A 6,052-nucleotide genomic window follows, 5' to 3' on the forward strand; every position below is an offset into this window, starting at 1 on the left:
CCAGAGGGAAGTCTCTGCCCCTTCCTCCTGCTTTCTCAGCAGCGTGACAGAGCTCCAAAAGAGATAGCTAGTCTGTTCAGGCATTATGTCCTGCCTGAGCATCGATCTGCCAGTCATACCCTTCCAATACTGTATTCCAACTTTAAGCTTTCCAGATACTGGGCAGCCTGAATATCTGAAGATCCTGATGGAGAGAGTGCGCTGGGTTTACAGCTGAGCTGGGAAGGGGGAAAAGAGCATTAGTGAAGTTCACAGAGAGGATGGGAACAGTAAAGGGAAGTTAAAAAGGAAAGGAGAGAAGAAATGGGACCTCTGGTCTAGGTTCTGCTCTTGCGCTGCTCCAGTGCTGCCTCTGGAGGAAGCCTGCTATGTTGTGAGTTCATTATGTAAATCTGTTTGCAGAAAGTGCCTGTGCTAGAGATGTTGCTAGAGATGTCCCGTTTGGACAACCAGCCCGTCAGGACACGCAGTGGCACAGCACCAGGTTGTGAGGTGCTCAGTGCAGAAGCTCAGACAGCCCCAGCTCCCATCTTTTGCCCAGCTTCCACCTTTGACCCCTGTACAAAGATGCCAACAGTGGCACATCTCCATGTGGAGGGATAAATGTATCTTGTCATGTGCAGATCAGTGCTGGCAGGTGTGGTAGCTCAGGATGCTTTAGTGATTGCAACTTTGGCTATGTTCTGTCACTTGGATTTTTCCTGGCTTGTGGGTATGTCGAGAACTCATTACCCAATTTGTTCCTACAGATCCATGTGCCTACATGTGCAAACCATTCATGTCCAAAAAACCTCTGAACCACACTGCAAGGCCAGAGTCTGTAAGAAAAATTTAGCAAAGCTGAATATGTTGATGAATACCCAAAGGACAGAATATGACCCTCTCCTGCTGATGCAGGTCTTTTTGTTATTTTAAGAAACAACCAGATCATTGTGATGAGACTGGCTTTTAACAAGGTGGTGCTTGATTTAAGTTCATGGTAAGCAAAGACCAGTTGCCAGGTTTTCAGATAGTAAAACATTCTTTGGTTTACTTTTTCAGAAAAATGAAATTCAAACCTCAGGTTTAATGCCTGAAAACACCCCTGTAGTCATCCTTTTTTATCTGTGTGCTATTCCAGTTGTATAAACAAGCTTAATATAGTAAATGATAATACTATGATTTGGGCAGTACTTTGAGCTATAATGAATTACTTAAGGAGTAGAACTCTTTAAGTATCTTGCATTGCTCATCTGTTAATTTTTAACCTGGGAATCACACTCAGGCAGCCACGTCACAATACTGGAAAGCACTTGATTTTCTTTTGATACCAAGCAAAGAGAAGGACACACTTAATGCTTTTCTGAGCAATAATGGTTTTCAGAATAAAGGCCAGTGCCTTGAAATTGCCTCTGGGTGTGTGTCAGCAGTAACAAAGACCAACACTATGAACCCACTGAAACTTTTGTGTTTAATATGCAAGAGTCAAGTCTAGCTATGATTGAGACCTTTGACATGAGAAAGAATGACAGAACTCTGTCTTCAGCCTGGAGCACACTTTAACAGTGCAAGGCTTCACAGCTAGAGGAGCCTGGAAATTCCATTTCCTGATGTGCATTTTCAGAATGAGGTAAAAACCTCATTTCAGGTGGGAATCTTTTTCTTCAGCCCACACCAGAAAAGTACAGCAATCTCCAAATGCCCATCCATACTGAACTTTGGTATGCTCAGCCAGTGCTCAAGTCACTTCTGAACCAGAATTCCCTTCTTTAAGCTAACCAGATCAACTCCAAGGCTTCCAGGCTTAGCTACGTTTTTGTCAACTTTCTGATGCAGCTCTGATGTCTCTCAAATTTATCAGCAGCCTTTTGGAGTCACAGCCAGGGCAGTTACAGTGCTATCAGTGTGAGATGTAGTATCTCTGGGCCAGCATGGAAGTTCTTGTTTTCACATGCAAAATCCATGTTATCCCCTTCAGGCACAGTATCCCACTGGAGCCTGGGCCGGGTTGTTTGCTCATTTGCCATGACTCCTTCCTCACTTGTCCTGTGCAAAGCTGCAAAGGTTTAACAGCAATAGTTGCACTGTACCTGGACAGTAAGCTCTTTTGATGCTTGATGCTCCAGTACTCTGCTTGGTACTTGGGAAAGCTGATGTATCAAGTTTCTAATGCAGTAAAAGCAGTACATGAGTGAAAAAGCCTGGTACAGCTTTGGAAACTTACAGTGTAGATGCAGTTCCTATCTCACAGGTAGCTGCTGGGAACCCTCTAGGTAATGCTTCTCTGGAGTGGTTGCTTTATGAAAACACATTGTATTTTTACTCAATAAGAAACTTGTCGATAGTCTTTAAATTCCAAGCTTTGCACCAAAACTAAAATATTTCTGACAAGTCTGGGGTACAGCATCTTAAAAATTGTGAACTAAGAGATTTAAAACATTTCTTCTGAATATTTTGGCCGTAACTCTACAATGTCATTTACCAGTAACACAAACATGACAGTTCCAACTCAGGACAGCACATAGCTTACCCGAAGTCTTATAGACATCCCTTACCACCAAGAAGCAGACTTGAGTGCCCAGATGAGTATGAGCAATACTTACAGCTTTTAATCTATATGGACTTTGCAGCAGTGGGTAATTATCATTATTACCCCAACATCTAGATGAGGAAATTGAGTCACTGAGGGATGAAGTGATTTGCCCAAAAAGCACAGTGAGTCAATAGGAGAGCTGGGAATAGAGTGCAGAATTCCCTGCGTTGTCCATCGGAGTCCTCAGATAATATCATTTTATAAAAGCTCTATCTTTGTAAAGACTTCACTGCTATAATTATCTTCCCAGGACTCTCATGGAAACAAGATATTTATAACTCCATTAAGCCTTTCCTAGTAATTTTATGATCAAAGTGAAAAAAATAAGTCACGCTGTGCCAATCAGTCACATGTCCAGTGTCATTCTGAATGGCTGCACGATGAAAGCTTCTCCTTGGTTGTCTCAATTAAACACTTGCTATCTTTTGAACGCCCTTCTTGTGTCTAATTCCCCTTCCACTGCGTACTGGTGGAGAGGAAATATTTTATGCCATGTGATGAGCCACACATTTAGAATGTACCAAATAACTGGGAAAGATGCTTGCTGCCAGTAAAGCCTACTGGTTTATGCTATAAATGTGACTTTAATGTTTGCTGTTAAACCTAAGATGAGCAAAGCTACCTCAGTATTTCCACTTACCTTTGTGTATCTTCAAAATTACAACACAGATGCCAAGACTAACCGTAAGCAGCAGGTTAGTGACTGAGGCATTTGGACCCTTGTTCAGCAAAGCACTTAAGCTTGTGCTTAAACTGAAATCCAGTCTCATTCTGCAAATCCATTGGAAGTGTTTGCTTAAAGCCAAACACATGCTTAAGTTGAGTTTTGCTTGGCACAGCTAAGGCCTTAGAATTAATTTCTTTTTGAAAGGAAGTCATTATTTTTAGCTCAACTCTCACTGGCTACTGCTGTATCTGTTAGTCCCCAGATATCTATTTTCAGGAGGTATACGTGCTAAGCCTAAACTTCTGGTTTCTGTGACAATCAGTGTCACGGAAAAGATACCGAATACCGTTACTAGTGTAAAGAAAGAGACCACTTGAAATACTTGACCACTAAGTACAGATGAGAGGGGCCTTCAGTGAGGCTCATTAGAGGGGAGACATAAAAGAAGTTGTGATTATTCTGAGAGGTGGCTGCTGATATGAGGGGTGCTGACTGGAGAAGATTCACTTGCAGTAGGTCAACAATTTTAACTCAAAATGTTTTGATGGGTTTTCTGTCAAATATTGTATTTCCACAGTAAATTTATGATTTCAGGGAAGATGTTTGTTTTCCTCAAAGATATCAAAAAAGGTTTGGCTGCAATGTGATAGTCTGTGGTGTTTGTTTGAGTGTTTTTTTCATAGAATCATAGAATAGTTAGGGTTGGAAAGGACCTTAAGATCATCTAGTTCCAACCCCCCTGCCATGAGCAGGGACACCACACACTCCTGAAACTCTTCTTTAATATATAGTAAAATCCAAAAATTATTAAAGGAAATTTGATTTAAAAGAGTTTTATAGCTCACTTCTCCTAACTCTATGTTTTCTCATTCTTGTTAAGCAGACTCCTACCATTTGTTTCCCTGGCTTAGACATGAGAGTTGCTTATCCCAACATATATGACTACCACCATACAGTCCTGGCCATTTCAACCATGGGTTTTCTCAGGTAGGTCTGGCCTATGGCATGTCTGGAGGAGTAACAATTGCATTTTCTAAGATGTTTTTTTGAGGGATGCCCTGCTGCACTCCCTTTAACATCCATACTTCATACAGAAGGTAGAAATACAAGGATAGGTCAAAATAAATATCTTTATTTTCCTCTATGGGCTTAAAAATCTCCTGCTTCATACACCCTTGTGGCAGTGGAATGAATAAAACCTCATTCTGACTCCTGCTGCTGAGATGTAGAAAAGCATTCTAACAGTAGGGAGAGTTGGGTAGGAGGACAAATCCCCAGGGAAATTCAGCACTGCTGTATTTAAAAGCAGACTGCACAAACACTGAGTAAGAATAATTTAGGTACTGTTGATCCACTCCTAAGCAGGGTATCGTGATGACCTTTTAATACCTGTTTAACCCTGTCCCAGTGGGAAAGTTTTTCCTCCCCCAGAAGCTTCTGAATGTCCAGGTAGAAGACCCCATTTAGTTCTATCACTTGGCCACCACATTGCTTTACTAATCCACCTCCCTTCTTTTTTTCTATGTAGGAAAGTATGGTGAGTACGTGCATCTGTCATCCCCTACCTGACAGCCACACAATGATGGGATCCCTGAGTCTTCACCTGCTTGTTTGGTATCTCTCTGGCTGTCAAGAACAGGTACTTTTTTCCTGCCAAAAGCCTACACTTCGATAAATATGTCCTGCCTTTCAGGACAAATATTTTCATGACTAATTCTAGTCTGGTAGGGAGTTGCTAAATCCAGTGGCCCAACAAAGACAAGGCTTTTCCTTCTCTGCTCCTCTGCATATGGGGGGGAACGTGGTTGTTATGACACACCCCAACACTATTCTTGTGAGATGTGGGAGGAACAAGAAGGTACTTCTCAGCAGACACAAGATCACACCAGGTCTGAAAAACTCAGCAATATGCCAAAGCTACACCAGACCTGTGGCTGTGTTTAGGACAGGTTAGAACCCATGTGCAGTGGGGTGTCTGTAAATCTTCACCAGTGTCTTCAGGTGCCTTTTATTCATTGTAACCACGTTGATGTTGACCTTCAGGTTATACTTTCCTTTAGGGACAGGTTACTTTAAAGTCAAGTTTGCCATTACAGGGTTTTGCTTTTTCGAGTGATAAATCATTCAAATTTGTTAAATTGTTTTATCCGTAACTGAGGAAAGCCAACCATGTAATCAACTACACAATGGGTTATTTTCCTATAGATGTTCTTCCCATAGTTTTTACTGCTCTTGAAAGCCCATTTGTGTTTTGGGTTTTTTTCCATGAATACTTCTAAAATGATGAATAATCTTTACTTAAAACACTAAAATTACATGCCAGCTATTATCGTATATGAAATCTGACAGCAGTTAAAGTATCTGAACTTACTTGACAGCTTCTTTGAACAACTTTTACTAGGTATTCTTTATAGGATTAAATATTTTTAATTTGTGCACTTTTTTCTATAAGTCATGTTAAAGTGAAAGCAAAAAAGTTCTAGATATTAGACAACCAGTCTAATGTTTAGCAATAGCTTTTCTTACAATCACTTTTCATTGGAAACCAAATATCACAATTAAACTTTTATTCATATTCATGCAAGGACTGATTCTGAATCCTATGGAGCAACTAAAGCTCAGTACAAATTTTAGGTGCTCCAGTGGAAGAAGACCCCGGTGTTCCCTCTGCTTGCAATTTTTCCATTACAGATGCATTTTATTTGCAAAATGTTGGCACTGACTGCAGACAGAGCAGGCCATGCAGGTTTCCCAACACAGCAGCTTTTTGTTCTGAATGTCCAGGCAGTGAATTTAATATATCCACAGATTTG

This window comes from Nestor notabilis, unplaced genomic scaffold, assembly GCF_000696875.1.
Source record: "Nestor notabilis isolate BGI_N333 unplaced genomic scaffold, ASM69687v1 scaffold15502, whole genome shotgun sequence".
NCBI lineage: Eukaryota > Metazoa > Chordata > Aves > Psittaciformes > Psittacidae > Nestor > Nestor notabilis.